This window comes from Pogoniulus pusillus, chromosome 16 (genome assembly GCF_015220805.1).
Source record: "Pogoniulus pusillus isolate bPogPus1 chromosome 16, bPogPus1.pri, whole genome shotgun sequence".
NCBI classification, from domain to species: domain Eukaryota; kingdom Metazoa; phylum Chordata; class Aves; order Piciformes; family Lybiidae; genus Pogoniulus; species Pogoniulus pusillus.
In genome coordinates this window covers 21891830-21910460 of record NC_087279.1, presented here as the reverse complement: position 1 = coordinate 21910460, position 18631 = coordinate 21891830, and the positions used below count along the sequence as shown (strand labels likewise).

The 18631-nt window shown below is 45.3% G+C and overlaps 1 protein-coding gene across 2 annotated transcripts in view; it reads right to left on the bottom strand.

Moving 5' to 3' along the window:
* The window catches only part of PTPRG (protein tyrosine phosphatase receptor type G), a 623046-nt gene that overhangs the window by 479586 nt on the left and 124829 nt on the right, over nt 1-18631 (bottom strand). The gene's annotated exons all lie outside the window — the stretch shown is intronic.

Below are 18631 nucleotides of genomic sequence, written 5' to 3'. Positions count from 1 at the left end.
TGGGCTCCTCCATTCAAGAGAGAGGTTGAGATGCTGGAATGTGTCCAGAGAAGGGCAACAAGGTTGGTGAAGGGCCTGGAACACAAACCCTATGAGGAGAGGCTGAGGGAGCTGGGGGTGTGCAGCCTGCAGAAGAGGAGGCTCAGGGCAGAGCTCATTGCTGTCTGCAACTACCTGCAGGGAGGCTGTAGCCAGGTGGGGTTGGTCTCTTCTGCCAGGCAAGCAGCAACAGAACAAGGGGATACAGCCTCAGGTTGTGACAGGGGAGGTCTAGGGTGGATGTTAGGAGGAAGTTGTTGGCAAAGAGAGTGCTTGGCATTGGAATGGGCTGCCCAGGGAGGTGGTGGAGTCACCATCCCTGGAGGTGTTCCAAGCAAAGCCTGGCTGAGGCACTTAGTGACATGGCCTAGTTGACGGGATAGGGCTGGGTGCCAGGTTGGCCTGGATGATCTTGGAGGTCTCTTCCAACCTGGTTAATTCTATGATTCTAAGTGCCCCAGGCATTCTCTCCATCACACCAAACAAGGAGACACAACATCTCTCACCATCTTTTGCTGAATGTAGTGCAGGTACAAGACACATTTTCTGTGCTCTTTCCATCACACGGCAGCTAAGAGAGAGTTTCATTACAATGATGCAGCATTTCTATCACAATTAGCTCTATTTGCTACTAGTTCCCATTCCCAAAAGGCACACTAGATACTAAAATAGATAAGACTGGTCTAAAATAAAACATTAACTCTTAGCAACTGCATAATTTTCTCATGGACAACGAAACAAATGCAGTCTTCACAAAGTTAAAGGCTACTGACTTCTCTGTTAAGCTTCTAGTAAATTGGTTCTGCTAATTGCTATTAATTCTAGCTTAGTTATAATTTTTGGTGTAAGCAGTTGTAGTACTTTTCCCCCAAAATGTATCAAACTCAGACATGCTCTGTTTCCTATTGATGTCAAGTCTTGTAGAGCTGGGGGCACACACAGACTGGAGGCATCTGTTATGCACACAACAGGGCCACTGCATGCTTCTCCGGTTCAGGCAGCCACTGCCCAGGGGTAGGCTGCAGAGGTAAACCAAACAAACCACCGCCTTTCAGTCTCACTGTGCCTCTTATTCCCCTTCAGCTCCACCAAGGATGCCAGAAAGCCTTTGCCTTTGGACATCAGGGATGGCAGGAAGAGGAGCCTGCTCTCAGTTATCACTCTAGTAATGATATTTGGAAGCAGGAAGAGAGAGGAGCACTCATGCCTTCTTCCTTTCTTCTCATCATGAGCAGGACTAGACATGGGCTCACACCAGCTCTACACAGTAATTTAAAATCAATATAATCACAGTGAACTTTGTCACCTCTGCTTCAGCTGAGTAGGTTTTTCATTTGGGTCCCTTGCCATTTTTCTCCCTGAAAATAAGTTCTTCAGTTTCTAGTCTGCCTTGAAATGAAATAAAGCCATCCTTGGCTTCCAGGAAGCACGTAAGCAGTCTCACAAGGCATGCAAGACAGAGCAAACTCTCATCGTCTGCACATCCCTACGTTCAAACACAGTGATTTCCATTAAATATTTAGGACTCAAATATTTATATCCAGTCAATTAAATTCAGCATTACTTATCCTCCAGGGAATTCTTACCCTCCCTCAGCACAGAAAGAGGACCAAAGAGCATTTCCTGTGCTTACTAATAACACAGTAACACCTGAGGTTATGAAGAAATCCTTCCCACTAGATGCAAACATACGAATGCAGCACGAAAGCCTTGTTGCTAGCCAACATGTATTACCATCTCTGCCAATCTCTTTTTGGTGGTGCCAATCTCTTTTCAGTGGTCAGAAGCAATAAGACGAGGAGCAACAGCTACAAACTGGAACACAGAAGGTTTCACCTCAACATGAGGGTACATTTCTTTATGGTGAGGATGACAAAGCCCTGGAACAGGCTGCCCAGAGAGGTTGTGGAGTTTCCCTTCTCTGGAGACTTTCAGAACCTACCTAGATGCATTCCTGTGTGAACTACTACCCTGGGTGATCCTACTTGGCAGGGGGTTGGACTGGATGATCTCTGGAGGACCCTTCTAACCTCTAAGGTTCTGTGAGTATAGAATCATAGAATCAAACAAGCTGGAAGAGACCGCCAAGATCATCCAGTCCAAGCTATCACCCAGCCCTGCCCAAGCCCTCCAATTTGGAGAGAAGGTTATTGTGGGCCCATGTCAAAGGCTTCAGATAAGTCCAGACAGACAGCATCCATCACTCCTCCCTTCTCTGCTGGAACAGTCACTCCATCCAAAGTGTCACACCACAAAGACGTGACTTGATGCTCCATGAGGTACAAGCCCAGGAGCCTTCAGGTGGGAGGGAAGGAGGCAGAAACATCTCAGGCTGCCCACAAGCCCTTTTCCAGAAGAGGCACAGCACAAACTCCAAGAGAAAGGAAAGCATAGGGGAAACAACATAAAAAAAAAAGAGGTGAACAATGCTGGAGACATTTTCCACAGATGTGCATTCAGGACTGCAGGCAACCAGCAAGGCTGACAGACTATAGAGCAACAAGCAAAGCCTGGATGAGGCACTCAGTGCCATGGTCTGGTTGACTGGCTAGGGCTGGGTGCTAGGTTGGACTGGATGATCTTGGAGGTCTCTTCCAACCTGGTTGATTCTATGAACCTAAGAAAGGAACAGTAACACCAGTCCCAGGATGTCCTATGTCAGACCACCACTGCAGATCCTAGTGGGAGGATTCAGAGGCAGCATTTTGTACAGAAGAAATCACCAGCCTGACTTTGTTAATCGTTGTTATCACACGCACTAATTCATACATCTCTCCTACAGCAAAAACCTTTTCATTGCTGGTTTTCAAAAAACCAATACTTGAATTTTAAACTTTAATTTGAACTTCCATTTTCAAACATTACATTATCCAGCCAAGCGGACGTGCATGTGGGGAAAAAAAAAGGCCATTTCCTCCATCATTTCATTAAGTTTGAAAGTACTTATTTATTTTAATAAGTTGAGATGTCCATATGCCAGGAAATTAACATCAAAGAATGTTAAATATGCCCAGTATCACTTAAAAGCCATGGAATATTATGCAGTTTCAAAAACAGCCTAACTCAGCAAAACTACTTTCCCAGCAGTTACTTTTTATTCGAGTTTCCAATACCACCTCAAGGAAAAGAGCTGAAAAGGTTGATCAATATCCTGCACTCAGGTTCACACAAGTATCATAAGATGCAATGTGGAATCACAAGTCCAGGCAGCACACCACAACCATCTTCCCTATTTTAAGCTCTTCTGTTAATGCCAAACAGATGGTTGGCTACCATGTGCTCTTCCAGTGGCTTCTATGCTGACCACCTTCGTTGGCACATATGATTAAGCCCATGGATGGCCTCAAACAGAAAGGCTGCAGGAGCCCAGACCGTTTCCTCTGAACAGTTACACTTCACTTAGGACAAGAGGACAGAAATTCAGCTTACATTTTGATCAGTGGAAATACCCAGGTGTTCTCCAGTCTAAAGAACCACCTTGAAATTACAGGGACTGCCTTGCAGAAGAGGGACTTAACTGGCACGTCCTCTGAAAAGCTACTCCTGAGAGCTTGCAGCATTGAACAGGGGCCCGTAATGGATTAGCCTAGTTTCCTAAAGAAACAGGCTTAGGCACTTGAGGCTTCTACTGCAGCTCATCTAGCAGCTCCCCTGCCAACTGCCTGCCAAGGCTTTCAAACCTGCTGCCTAGCTCTGACCAAACGTGTGAGAAGTGGGTGATGTCACAGCACAGCCCCAGTCCTGTGCAGCGCACACACTGGCATGGGCAAGCGTGGCAGGGAGCTCAACTGAAGGCCATGAAAGAAGTTCAAATCTTTAGCTATCAGAGACTTTTCACAACGTCTGAAGCACTTAGCTGCGTATAGAGCTACACAGTTCTGGCCTTTTTAACAGCAGAGAAAGGAAAAGCTCTTTGAACCTTCTCCAGCTCATAGTCCTCACCTCATTAAACTCTGCTTCAGCCATTCACGCATTTAACACCAAGTCATCTCTCAGGTGGCTTGTACAAATTTAAGGTAGAGGTAGCTTCTCTGTGTTTGCACTGCGAGCAATTAAGTCTTGCAGACATCTGGGGATCCCTTGTGCAATATAAACAGTAACTGAACCACATCCACCTAACCCTTCTTTACAAAAGTCACATCCAATTCTCTCTGCAAACTTATCTTCGCATAGCGAATCGCCTTCCTCAGAGATCAGCACAGGATAACGCTGCATGCTGCAGGTATGTGCCTCACTTCCAATTCTTTAGCAAGAGAAATCTAAAATTAAAAACATGACTTGAAGTGCCACAAAAGCTGCCAAGTCGGAATCTATCTGGAAAGTTCACGTCACCTCTGGTTAGGAACAACCATAGGATCTGGCACATAAAATGGTTTTTCGTACCCCAAAGGGCCAGAAAGCAACAGCGGCAGCCTAAGCCCAGCAGCCTGAGACACACCACCACACCTCGGGAGCAAAAGGCAGCATGTAAAACTGAACATGAAGTGATCTAAACTCTCCATGACTTCACTGCCATAGTTTCCTCAGGGTAAATCTTATTTCTGTACTCGAGAAATATATTCGCTCAAACAGAAAGCAAATCAAGGAACATTCAACCCTTCCTCCTGAGTACCTACACTTATCGCCTTGTTCATGCTGCAGCTTGGAACACAGGATTGACCTCAGTGAGGTCCTGAGCCAGCACTGTGCAAAAGCACATGATCAACATTTAAGGGACCTTTGCCACCTCAGCTCTAGCTGTATTGCAAGTTCGGAAGGAGACAGGAGACATTTCAGAAGGAATCATAGAATCATAGAATCCACCAGGTTGGAAGAGACCTCCAAGATCATCCAGTCCAACCTAGCACCCAGCCCTAGCCAGTCAACCAGACCATGGCACTAAGTGCCTCAGCCAGGCTTTTCTTGAACACCTCCAGGGACAGTGCCTCCACCACCTCCCTGGGCAGCCCATTCCAATGCCAATCACTCTCTCTGTGAAGAACTTACTCCTTACATCCAGCCTAGACCTACCCCAGCACAACTTGAGACTGTGTCCCTTTCTTCTGTTGCTGGTTGCCTGGGAGAAGAGCCCAACCCCACCTGGCTACAGCCTCCCTTCAGGGAGTTGTAGACAGCAATGAGGTCACCCCTGAGCCTCCTCTTCTCTAGGCTGCACACCCCCAGCTCCCTCAGCCTCTCCTCATAGGGTTTGTGTTCCAGGCCCTTCACCAGCTTTGTTGCCCTTCTCTGGACACTCTCCAGCACCTCAACATCTCTCTGGAATTGAGGGGCCCAGAACTGGACACAGCACTCAAGGTGTGGCCTGAGCAGTGCTGAGTACAGGGGAAGAATAACCTCCCTTGACCTACTGGCCACACTGTTCCTGAGCCAGGCCAGGATGCCATTGGCTCTCTTGGCCACCTGGGCACACTGCTGCCTCATCTTCAGCCTACTCTCTATCAGTATCCCCAGGTCCCTTTCCTCCTGGCTGCTCTCCAGCCACTCAGTCCCCAGCCTGTAGCGCTATTCCACACAGGAAAAGCAACAGAAAGTACAGTCCACATGCCAATATTCAGCTCCTTCAGGCATTCAGCTGCATGGATGTTTCCTCTTCTGTTTGCTTCTGGGGAAACTTATACACCAAGACAGCAGAGAAAGTCTCAGCGGTGAGTAAAAAATAACGAACCCCATGTGAAACAGCTCGTCCTGAGCTTTCTGGCTGCTGCACAATTCAGATGTTGGCTTCAATGCTCTAATTACAGAGAGATAGAAACAAAGGACAAAAAAAAAAGCACTGAAGGCCAGCTTCATAGCACCCAGTTCAGCCCTCTGCTCAGCCACACTTGGGCACCCTGAAACACAGCACCCAGCCCCTCCATGACCTCCTGGTCTTTACAGTTGTGATCAGAATATGACCTTAGCCTTACAGCAGCTATGCTAGGATAGATGTGTATCTGCACACATGCCTGCAAGGCTGCAATCCTATAGCAGCGGGGAGCAAACATGCATGAAATAAGACTGCACTCAAAGAGAAATGTAGATGAGGAAGGGTTTAGTTCCTCAGGGTAGAGCAGACTGGTTTATGTTAAACTGTTTGGAGAACAGCAGACAGGATGTTTCTGAGCTGGAGAAAGACAGATGGTCTAATACTCATGGTAGACGGTAGCAAAGACTTCACTGGTGGAAGAGTTACTTCCTGGTCCAGTCCACTTCAGTATTTTTAAGGCAGATGTGTCTCAAAGGTATCTCACCCTGCTGAGGTTTGACCATAAGGACTCTGAGTCAGTGATGCCCACCAGCCCTCACCGTGGCAGCCCAAGGTACAATCTTCACATCTCTTCAACAGAGACATAGGGCTCCTCACTCTTCGTGAATGAGATGAGTCATCAGGCTAACTGTCCTGAAAACATTATCCACCATAGTCTCACTTACCTCACAACTGGGTAGCGTTAAGAGAAGGCAGTGGGTGGGAATACATACTTAGAAAACATTAATTCAGGGTTCAATTAAATTAAACCCACTTGCCTTGCCAGCTCTACAAAAACAGAAGCTTGGTACTCAGCCCCCCAGTAAGGCTTGACATTACTTTATACTGCAGAGCAACATAACTCTTCACTAAGTCATTCAAGTGCCAACAGCCTCCCTCAGATAGGAAAGCTAGTGAGATGACCCTTAAGAGTTCAGGGGAGAGTTAAAAACATTTCCAGAAAATCATTCAAGTGCTGTTTAAAGATGTAATTTATATGCACAGCTCTGCACTCCATTGCAGGATTTCATATTTATTTAATTTGATGATTAAAAGTGTGCCCGTCCAACTCTTTGGGCACAGGCGGTCTTTAATAAAAGACTTTGTAATTCAGAGCCAAATGTTTGGTGCATTGAATAGGAAAAGAATGTCTTCTCAAGCCCAACACAGTCCCAACCCCACAGGAAAAACATTAGAGCAACAAACAGAGCAAGAGCTTCAACAAAGCAGTGAGCACAGCGAGTTCAGTTTGCTGCTGTATCATAGAATCATAGAATCAACCAGGTTGGAAGAGACCTCCAAGATCATCCAGTCCAACCTAGCACCCAGCCCTAGCCAGTCAACCAGACCATGGCACCGAGTGCCTCATCCAGGCTTTTCTTGAACACCTCCAGGGATGGTGCCTCCACCACCTCCCTGGGCAGCCCATTCCAATGCCAATCACTCTCTCTGACAACAACTCCCTAAAAACATCCAGCCTAGACCTACCCCGGCACAACTTCACACTATGTCCCCTTGTTCTAATGCTGCCTGCTTGGGAGAAGAGACCAACCCCACCTGGCTACAGCCTCCCTGCAGGGAGTTGTAGACAGCAATGAGCTCTGCCCTGAGCCTCCTCATCTGCAGGCTAAACACCCCCAGCTCCCTCAGCCTCTCCTCATGGGGTTTGTGTTCCAGGCCCTTCACCAGCTTTGTTGTCCTTCTCCAGACACCTTCTAGCACCTCAACATCTCTCTTGAATAGAGGGGCCCAGAACTGGACACAGTACTCAAAGTTTCTCCTGACCAGCGCTGAGTGCAGGGGCAGAATAACCTCTCTTGTCCTACTGGCCACACAGTTCCTGATGCAGGCCAGGATGCCACTGGCTCTCTTGGCCACCTGGGCACTTTAGTTCCACAGATGGATCACCTCCAGGAAGGCCTCCTATTAGCTCAGGAGCTTCACAACACCTGTGCTCCTGACACGTTCTCCCCCGAGGAGAGGCTGTCTCTAAGGTAAACAAGACCTCTTCAATTATCATGTGGTAAGGTTGGATATGTGGTCTAATAAATAGCGCACAGCACTGGGACCTGGGCTGAATTTCCAACTCAGTAGGCCACGCAGGGTGTACCAAAGAAGTTACTTAAACCACTCTGACCTTCACTTCCCACCATGCAAAGACCTGTCTCAAAGATATTATTAAGAACTAGAACTTCTGTAACTGCTAAGCACTTGCACTGCAGTACCAAAGGACACCTCAAACAGAGGTGGAACACAAACCCTATGAGGAGAGGCTGAGGGAGCTGGGGGTGTTTAGCCTGGAGAAGAGGAGGCTCAGGGGTGACCTCATTGCTGTCTACAACTACCTGAAGGGAGGTTGTAGCCAGGTGGGGTTGGTCTCTTCTCCCAGGCAATCAGCAAGAGAACAAGGGGACACAGTATCAAGTTGTGCCAGGGTAGGTATAGGCTGGATGTTGTTAGGAAGTTGTTGTCAGAGAGAGTGATTGGTATTGGAATGTTCTGCCCAGGGAGGTGGTGGAGTCACCATCCCTGGAGGTGTTCCAAGCAAAGCCTGGCTGAGGCACTTAGTGCCATGGTCTGGTTGACTGGATAGTGCTGGGTGCTAGGTTGGCCTGGATGACCTTGGAGGTCTCTTCCAACCTGCTTGATTCTATGATTCCATGATAGATGAGACTCTTACAAATTCTACCTTCCTCTACTAGGCATGTGGCATTCACCACAGAAGAAATGGATGGCACCTCTACCCACCAGACTGCTTCACTGCAGCTGACAAGGCAGTGGATGGGAATGCCCTGCCAGCAGCCCACCACAGCACTTCTGCTCGCTCTTCCGTTCACAAAGGAAGCCAGCTTGCAGATGTACTCCCGAAGACAAGGACTGCTTTTTCAAGGATCCTAATTAAAAACTGCAAGTCTTCAATGCCACATTCTGCGAGACAGAGACACTTTCTGGGAAAGGGAGAGATGGGGTGATTCCTGAAGCAGAGATACTGAAGTGAAGATTCTCTTCTGAACAGTGACTGGAACAACACAAAGCAGCCATCTGACACTGCAAAAATAACAGAAATCATTCCAGAGCTACTGCATCAACTGCAGAACTGGCCTTGCTCAGCCCCTTCATACAAGGCTCCACTTATATCCTGCAACTAGAATTCTGATTCATTCCTTGATTATTTCATGCTTGGACTATTGCAATAATGTTTGTGCCAAGCTACTTTTTTTTTTTCAATCCACACACTACAGGCAATTCAGAGCTTCCCTGCTTGCTTCGTTTCTCACTGCCATATCCTTGCCGTTTGCATACTTTTGTCTCCATTGTTATTCTCCTCTCTGCATTCAGTTCCACAAGAAATCAAGACTGGAAGTTCAATGTATCACTGTAATCATTCAAGAACTTCAAGGCAACAGCAGACTCCGACCTTCTGCGTATTCTCCAGGCCATTTGCTGAGCCTGTATCACAGCTGCTACCCAAATAGTCCATATTTCTTTTTGGATGTTTAAAATATAGGTGTTTCACATGTTTTTATGTCTAAAGAGCTGGAAATATTTTATACTACTTCCTATTTGAGTGCCTAGAAATCAGCTAAATTGACAACTTTCTGCTGCACTTCAGCACACTTTCAGCTTTATGAAACAGTGCACTGGTTGTTGCCATTCCAGAGGATTTCTACAAATGTCCCAGTGTTCACCCTGAAAATAAATGCAACAAAAAGCACAGCACATTTAAAGTGAGAGGTCTCCCCTTCCCATCAATAGTAGCTCTTGTGCCTCCTCATTTCGGCGTAGATATCCAGAGCTGTGATTACAGCAGCACAAAGTGAAAGTACTTTGATGTAGGGTTGGAACAACTGTATCTGAAGCTTGAAAGATTTCATCTAGCATCTGTTGCAGTTACTTTATACTTTTGTGCTGTGGTAGGGGAAAAAAAACTTCATGGAAAAAAGAAAGCTGAAGAAATATCTCTTTGTATCTCTTATGTTTAAGCATTTCCAAATTGGTCATGTGCCAATGATCTATCTGCCCACAAACCACAAAGGAAAAAAAATCAGAGTATTGCTTTATTGTGTTTGTGATGAAAAAAACACCAACTTCCAGAAAGAACCTTGTTAAAAACCATAAAAATTCCTTCATTCCTTCACTTCCAGCCAGCTGAGTCTAGTCTGGGTGATTTCATAAGGTGGGGGTGGTGGGGTGGGTAGCTCCCAAACCATCACAGGTAACTTCACCACAGCTGTGTCTAACACACAAAAATTCAGTCACATATTGACTGGATACAGGATACCAGCACTGGATGCCAGGACTGACTACGGCAGTAGCTGGAATAAACTGTAAGCGTGACATGCAAGAAAAGGTGGCAAGAAGAGAGAGTAAGCAGTATTAATGGTGTTCAATAAGGAAATCATGTCTGTGTCTAAGCAGAAACTAAATTACCATCTGAGGTTTTCTTAGTAGATTATTTAGAAACTTGCCAATAGGCAAACAAAGTAAGTGACAAGACTCTCAATCAGGGCTGTGTTCCCCAGCACAATGGCTCAGTAAAAATGATACAGACTACTTGGACCGCTTCTGGCACGGCTGGCTCTCCTTAGAAGACTGCTAGTGTGAAATACTCAGGGAGATGCAATTGTGAACTCCTTATTTATGCAAACTTCTACTTAGGAAGATACATCCTGTTCTCAGGGATAGGAACTTGAAACCTTATTTCTTCATTCTCATAACAAACCCTAAAGATAGCATTTTGTATTTGTTCCTTCACAATGCAGAATAGCTACAGAAAGATAAAAAGCATTCTCTCCCTGACATCTTCCTAGTAAGCACACATCTTGATACAGATTCTGCAGACAAGGATGTGTCTAGTGCAGGTTTGTACAGTGCCTAGCTCATGGACGTGAAACTCATGACCCAGTACCGTCAGAATACAAACGATCAAGATACAGAGATGATTATTTCCTGTTCATTTGAGAGAACACAGCAGTATACAACATGCTTGAGCTGTGCACATAAAAACAATAGCATTAAAAATCAGGGTTCATGATTAGACAGGAACAGCAAACTCTGAATTTACGGTTTCCAGCGTTTCTCACGTGCAAGTGCAGCACTGATTTCTGGAACAACTGCTCCTCTAATAAGACTGCAGACAGAAAAGAATGCACCACAGCTGGTTTCAGCAGGGTTCAGTAAAGACAACCATTCATCTCAGTTTACTGATCAGATATGGGAGTATCTTTTGTATTTCTCTCAGCTTAGTTCCACTTCATAACGTTAGTTTAGAAGTGTGAGGAAGGGAAAGAGCCAGAACATGCTCGTTTTGACCATCTGCACTTAAGGGAGAGGAGAACTCTTACAGTGTAACAGTGGATAGCTGTGCACACAGTATGCCAGAGCTTTGGTCAATATCAGGATTTATTATTCAGAGGGACAGAAAGAGTGAAATACTGACCATGGCAAATAGGCCATTAGTTAACTCTCAGCTCAATAAGTCTTGATGCTTTCCTTACTATGTGCTGCTTATTTCCTGTCCAATTCACATTAGCAGCTTATTTAATGAGAACAATCTAAGCAGAGAGAGAAATTCACACATTTACAAAGGACATCACCAAGTTACATTTCATCACAGTTAACGCCATTTGCTATTCTTTCAGGAAATAACCTTTACTGATCTTTCCTGTTTTAATGCCAGCAATTGCTTTCCAGAAGAACACTCAATTCTTCTGCTCACCAACGGTTAGATTTTAAATAATAGCACCTCAAAGGACAGCAATAACTGCCTAAGTGTTGCAGGACAAAGAATTCACACACTAGTGTCCACTAGCATGACAGGGTGTCTACAGTTCTTGTTCTTAATGGACACTTTTCCTCTCACACAGGGTCATCCCTGCTCTTGTGAAGCTTATTTTTCCTCTATTAACTTCTCTTAATGTTCGCAATAGGTGCACAGAATCTTGGGGAGAAAAGATCCAACGTTTTAGACAGAAAATGCATCAGTAAAGACACACATGAAGAAGTATTATAAGTAGTACTAATAACTTCACACAGAAAATGAGAGATCAAAGGGACAAAGTGGAAAGGGATGCCTTGAATATACCATAAGATTAAAGAGAAAAAAAACAACAGCATGCATTTGCTGCACAGGGTTCTGTTTACAAAGCCATAGCTACATAAACAAGGAAAAAGAACCCATACACATTCTTGGCCAGCCTCTGCTTTTCTGTTCCCTAAGAAACCCAAATGGTTTTGATTACTTAAAAGAGTATTCTTTGAACTAGTCAGCCTGCAGCACAGACTGATGGGCAGAAGGGCCATCAAGACAGCAGGGTACATCAGCACCACCAGCTCCACAGCTCAGCCGGGAAACTCCAGTGACTAAAGCACAGTTGCCTACAACATCCCGCCCCAAGGCACTGCAGCCTCCCATTACATACCCATTGATCATGTGCTAATACTGGCAACAATTAGCCATCACATCTTAGATCTCAAGACCTCAAGTTTCCTGATTTGAGTAATACAGTAAGGAGCAACTTCTGGGTTTCCACAATTTCATGGGGCATTGTCACATTAAATTTGCACAACAGTTTCTCAGAGAAAGAAGTATAAGTAGGTCTAGGCCACTCAGATAAAAGCATCTGTATCAGCATGTCATACCCTCAGCATCTCCTCCTAAAATCTTGGCCCTCTCATTAATCACTTTTCAGGCTATTGCAAGGCAAAATAGGGTCTGCTCATGTCACCAGCAAAGCGTTCTCAGCACTGACAGATGCAACACTTGACATTAAGAGGCATCTTTAAATATCCCGAGTATTATGCTCTGTGAAGCAGCATAATATTAAACGAGGGAGGGCCAGCCAGAAAGCCCTGGATCTGGCAGACATTCCCATTGCATATTTCTATATATATATATCTTTCAAGATTTGTTCTGTTGTGGATTTGGGGGGTTTGTCTGTTTGTTTCAAAACAGTTTATATATTTAGAGAAGTATTTCCCCACTGGTGACAAGGCACCTCGACTATTACAGATATAGAAAAACACTGACTTCTGTGGCCACTCTGAAGATGGGCTAAAAATACTTTCAAACTCGTCCATTCGGTGGTCACCATAACAGAGAAGGCTACTGTGAAAAAGACAGACTGTGATGAAGCACATTCAGGATCCAAACTTGCTTTGCTTTGACTGTGCTGTGCCTATTCCACATTCCTTTTACGCTGCAAGTAATGTGGCCAGTCACAACTTAGGAAGCGTTTGGCAAACCATAAGACACGATCGTGGAATAAAATACTTTGCCAAAATATACAGGAATACACACACCCAGAGAAATCCCCCTAGAAATATACTTTAAACTTCCTGAAAAAAACCCTAAAAAGAACATCTAGGAGATCTCAGTCTCTGTTGAGTCTTGCAATTCCTATTTAAAGACAAGTTAGTCTTCTGTTTTCAGTGTTTGTTCGCTTCTGAATTTGGTTTAAAGAGCTGCTAGCGGAGACTTAACGAAGTTTCTTCTGAAAGGCTGATTGTGTTTCCTTCTGTCTTTTTGACAGAAGCCATTTAAAACAGGCCTTCTTCATTTCATTATCTAGTCTTTATTTTTGAGAGTTTTATTTCTGAACTGGAATAAATGTAACAGTCAGAATTGTGTCTGTAGACATCAGGCTGATTTTATAAGGCTGAAAAAATCCTTTCCTTTACAATCAGATGGGGAAACGAGAGCTCTGTGTTGCCAGCTCTGAGGCTTTGTCTAGGGCACACACAGTACAAGCAGAGGACACAAAAGTTCACAGGGTCATTTAGATACATAGGTGCCTCATAGCAGCGTTACACACCCAAGGATTGTCTGACTCCTGTGCAATAATTGAAGTTTAACCCTTCTAAACTCCCATGCCCGACAGAAGCAGCATTACTGGGCAGTACATAGTAATGCTATAGATGACTCATGAAACTGGGACAATTCCTCATCTCCAGGGTTAATACCAGCTCCTGGACCATTCACCCTCTCCAAGAGCACAGAACAGCAGAAAGGTTTCCTAAGGACGAAGAAGGAATTACTCTAAAGGCACAGCACAGCACAGATATCCCTTGTGGAAGACAACAACCTGACAGCTCTCTGCAATATAACCGTGTCCTTTTTCCACCTCCAGGCAGGAAGACCAGAACTGGCTGGCTGCTTTCAGACCTCTCACCCCCCACAACTCAAGATTTATTATACAACAGTTAGGCTCAAAACTACACAAGCTCTGCAAGCAGGATGGCACTACCACAAATGTAGAGATGCCTCAACTGCGATAAATCAGTACAGCTCAAATGAAATCAATACAAAGCTATAGTTTAGCCTGAAGGCAGCCCAGCATAGACACGGGCACACTGGTCAATACTGGAGATCAATGCATGGCTGTCCACTGACAGCAGCTGTCCTGGTCTTACTTACTTCAGTTGGCAAATTCCCTTAGAAGAAACTTCAGATGCACCAAGTGCACAGCCTAGCATAACTTCTTCCCTGCCCATAATTACTGGGGCTGGGCCAGCAGATGTTGTACAACTGTCTGGAGGGGATCTAGCCTAACCATTAGAGGATAGGGAAGGAAGCAGTCTACCAGATAATGTCTATAAAAGAGCTTGGAAACCATTGACACAGGCTAATTGCTTACTGCAGAGTAAAGTTTCCGCTCTCTGTAGGCTCATTTGATGTAAACTTCCTAGTCATGTCCAAAAGCTTACCCGCAGGACAAACGTTGTTAGTACATAAACCGCTTAGCCAAGCCCTGCTAGGGGTTCCTGGGAAATATTCTAGGGAATGAGGAAGCAAGGAGAAAAGAACAGATAGCATAATCATCCTTCCTCACTGTGCCCAGCTAGAAGCAAACATCTGTCTGGCATCTGGGCTTTGCCACCCACCATTTATTCCCATCTTCAACCGAAACACAGAAGCTAGGCATTTTTATCACCACTCGTCCCCTTAGTGAGAAAATATGGACAGAAGACAGATAAGAGAGGCTGAGCCAGCAGAAAATCTCACACGGAGCTGGAAGAAATCAAGTGAGGGGAGGAGAGAGAAGCTCCTACATATAAAAGCCATAACAAAGCAGCAGCCTGTTGAAACTTCCCATTTGTAGCAGAGCATGGGCTCCTTTCCTCACCTAATTGCTCATCTTAATTTCCTCCCTTTCTGAGGGAGATGCTGGCAATACTGAGACTGCTGCATCAGAAAATTCCATTAGAAATAACCATCTTTCCCAAGTCTCTACTTGCCTTCACTTTTTTCCCCTCTCAGACACTACCCAAATCATTGCTTTCATCATAGCATTCACGCTTAGCACACATCCCTGCCCCTCCTGCTCACAGGCACTCTCTGTGGGGTTTGGCAAGTCACAGGTGCTCCTCCTTACAGGCAGAGACCATATCATGACTCCAGAGGACACCAGATCTCCATCCACTTCACACACCGGGGCAGGCAGTACCTAAGCTGTTTGCTGACACCTGGATTGCAAGTCGTGAAACCTCGGCAAAGACTTAGATTCAGCAGCTAAATACTTTGTTCCAAGCAACATTCCACTGGAATAACATTTCAAGTCACCCTGTCCAAACAGTAGGCTGACAGAGCATCCTGAGGAAATGATACTGCATCTTCTTCTGGTTTCTTGGGGAGTGCCAGTAAACAGATCATTTCCACCTTCTCCATCTCTTTACTCCTTCCATCGGCAATAAAGACAAAAAGACTCTAATTAGATAGCTCTAATCAGGTAGAATGCCAGGTGACTGACAGCTCAGAAGTCACTGTCTGCTCTCTGAAAAACAGATGGGCTATTTTCCTGATAGAAGCCAGAGATTTATCAAAAGACAAAAGGATGCAAAACCTCCAAAGGTGTAATTACACATCAGGTCAACATGTTTTATTTTGACATAAATCTAAAAGGGTTCGTGGGTGGTAAAAGCTTTTTTGGTGAGGCGAAGCAGTGATATTACTCATAAAGGAAGAACAACATCATCACAAAAATAGAATGAAGAAAACTGTCTGTGCATTAACTGGTGTGTGGTGGGGGTTCAGGATTGATTGTTTTGAGAACCGTGGGTGTTGTTTGCTTTGGGTTTTTTTCCCCCCTCATAGACTTTTAACAAAAAACCAAACCACCAATAAACAAAAAGTCCAGTAACCCCAGGAAACAACTTTGACAGATATGACAACAGAGTAATTCCACCAGTGCTTTATCCTTTCCAAAACAGTCAACTACCTGCAGTGAACATTCCAAATACAACAGAAATGAAATAAAGCTGTCAAGCAGCACTTAACTGCAGGGCGGTCCAAAATGTGTAGACTTCATGAACATTAGGATGCCTGAGTAACAATATTTCCTAGCCTGCACCAAACAACTCACAGGCCCCAAGGAGGGGCAGATACCCTCCCCATTTTGGACCAGGGTGCTCCTCTGGAGAGCAGGAAGAAAGGTCCACAGCCCAGCTATCATTTAGCACCTTCACACATAGAATCATAGAATCAAGCAGGTTGGAAGAGACCTCCAAGATCATCCAGGCCAACCTAGCACCCAGCCCTGTCAAATCAACCAGACCATGGCACTAAGTGCCTCATCCAGGTTTTGCTTTAACACCTCCAGGGACAGCAACTCCACCACCTCCTTGGGCAGCCCATTCCAATGCCAATCACTCTCTCTGCCAACAACTTTCTCCTAACATCCAGCCTAGACCTCCCCTGGCACAACATGAGACTGTGTCCCCTTGTTCTCTAGACTGGAAAGGGCTGGGTGCTAGGTTGGACTGGATGATCTTGGAGGTCTCTTCCAACCTGGTTGATTCTATGATCACACAGTATCACACAGTATCATCATCAGGGCTGGAAGAGACCTCACAGATCATCCAGTCCAACCCTTTACTCAAGACAGCAGACAGGAACAGGCCACGCATTCCAATACACAATTCTCCCCTGTATTTACTCATTCCTATTCTTCAGGAATAGGGGCCTTAAACACCCACCCCCCCCTCCAAAAAAAAACAACCAACAAATAAAAGCTGTTTAAAGTTGCAACATGGAAGTATCTCTTGCAGCAACGTTTGTCTCTCTGGTAACTCTAACAAAAAGTGGTAATTTGTCCTACTAAAACTTTCAGATCTGTTTTCCTTGTGTGACCTTATTTGTAAATGAGCTAGCTGATGTTCTGAGATCTAACAGAAAAAACTTGCAACATCTGCTATTTTGTGTATTAACAGAAAAACTCTAAGCTTACCTACAGCCACTCCTCTCCGATGAAATGTGTGGTCTGCATAAAAGAGGAGGTGGCAGTTCAAAATTAACATGTGCCTCTTTATCTGCTATCAGTATTCAGCTTTCTTAGGAGTTGTTTTGGTTTTGAAGAGCAGACAGAAATAACTATTATTTTACTCTCAGAGGAAGTAAAACAAACCCTCTCTTGCTGAATTGGAGAGGAATGCAGAGAACTCTATTTCACACAAACACAGAAACATGCAGGTTAGCAAAGCCCCTCAAGATTGCCAAGTCCAACCTAGAACCCTACTCTATGAGATTCACCTTAAACCCTAAGCACCACATCCAAAAGACCCTCAAACACATCCAGAGTGGGTGACTCCACCACCTCCCTGGCAGCTCACTCCAGTCCCTGACCACTCTCTCTGTGAAAAACGTTTCCCTAATGTCCAATCTAAACCTCCCCAGCCACAGCTTGAGGCCATTCCCCCTCGTTCTGTCTCCAGTAACCTGTCAGAAGAGCCCAGCAGCAGCCTCTCCACAAAGTCCTTTCAGGTAGCTGCCGACAGCAATGAGGTCTGCCCTCAGCCTCCTCACACTACCCATGCCCAGCTCCTTCAATCACTCCTCATAAGATTTATTCTCCAGGCCCTTTCTCAGCTTTGTTGCCCTCCTCTGGTCTTGCTCCAGCACCTCCACATCTTTAAAGATGGACAGGAAAACAGGGAATAGAGGAACCCTCAACACCTAACACAGATACAGGATACATGAGAACTCCCTCAAAACCTTCCTCCCAGCCAAGCTCAACCTCAAACCCCAGTGCTCCTTTTCTCTCCCCTCCAAGAGGCCTTGACTGCACAGCAAGAACTTCACTGCAGCCTTGAAGGCCACAGGCAGGTTACTCCCCCATGGCTTTACCAGATAAGGACTCCCTCTGGAGAACCAAATGGCTTTACCAGATAAGGACTCCCTCTGGAGAACCAAAGGAAGGGAGATAAAAGAGAGATTCTGCTCTGCTGCCCACTTACCAAGCGAGAGCAGGGCTGTGGGACTGAATAACAACAGTATGATTTCTGGGGTGCACCTCTTGGCCCTCTCTGGTCCTGCTGAAGAACTCGTTCTTAAGGAGACCTGGGCCAAAGCACCACAGAAGTAAGATCTTTCCTTCAGCTAAAAGTAGGCCTGCACAATATTCCTCTTGGACGAGCACCAAATGTTTGAAATGCATCTGAGATCTTCCAAAAAAGCAGGCACAAGTTCATTGTGATGCTTGAACTCTTCCAAACAACTGTCTGGATATTGGACATTTCTCTCCACAGAGCCAACACAGCTATTAACATGAGTTCAACTTGCTGGGGGCTTTAACAACTTCAGGAGACAGGCCTAGAATGTTCTAGACCTAAACCAACTGTCAAAGCATATTATCAACAACAGCATTTGCAAGTATATTTTGATTTGTGGCATTTCAAAGTTGTGCAGACAAATCAGATGTTCTGTAAGGCTTGTAAGAGCAATGGGACAAACAATAAACCACTCTTCCCTCAGCCTACCTTCTCAGCATTGCACATCCCAGCCGACACCTCCCCTGGCACAACTTCTTCTGGTGCTGCTTGCCTGGCAGAAGAGACCAACCCCACCTGGCTACATCCTCCCTCCAGCTAGTT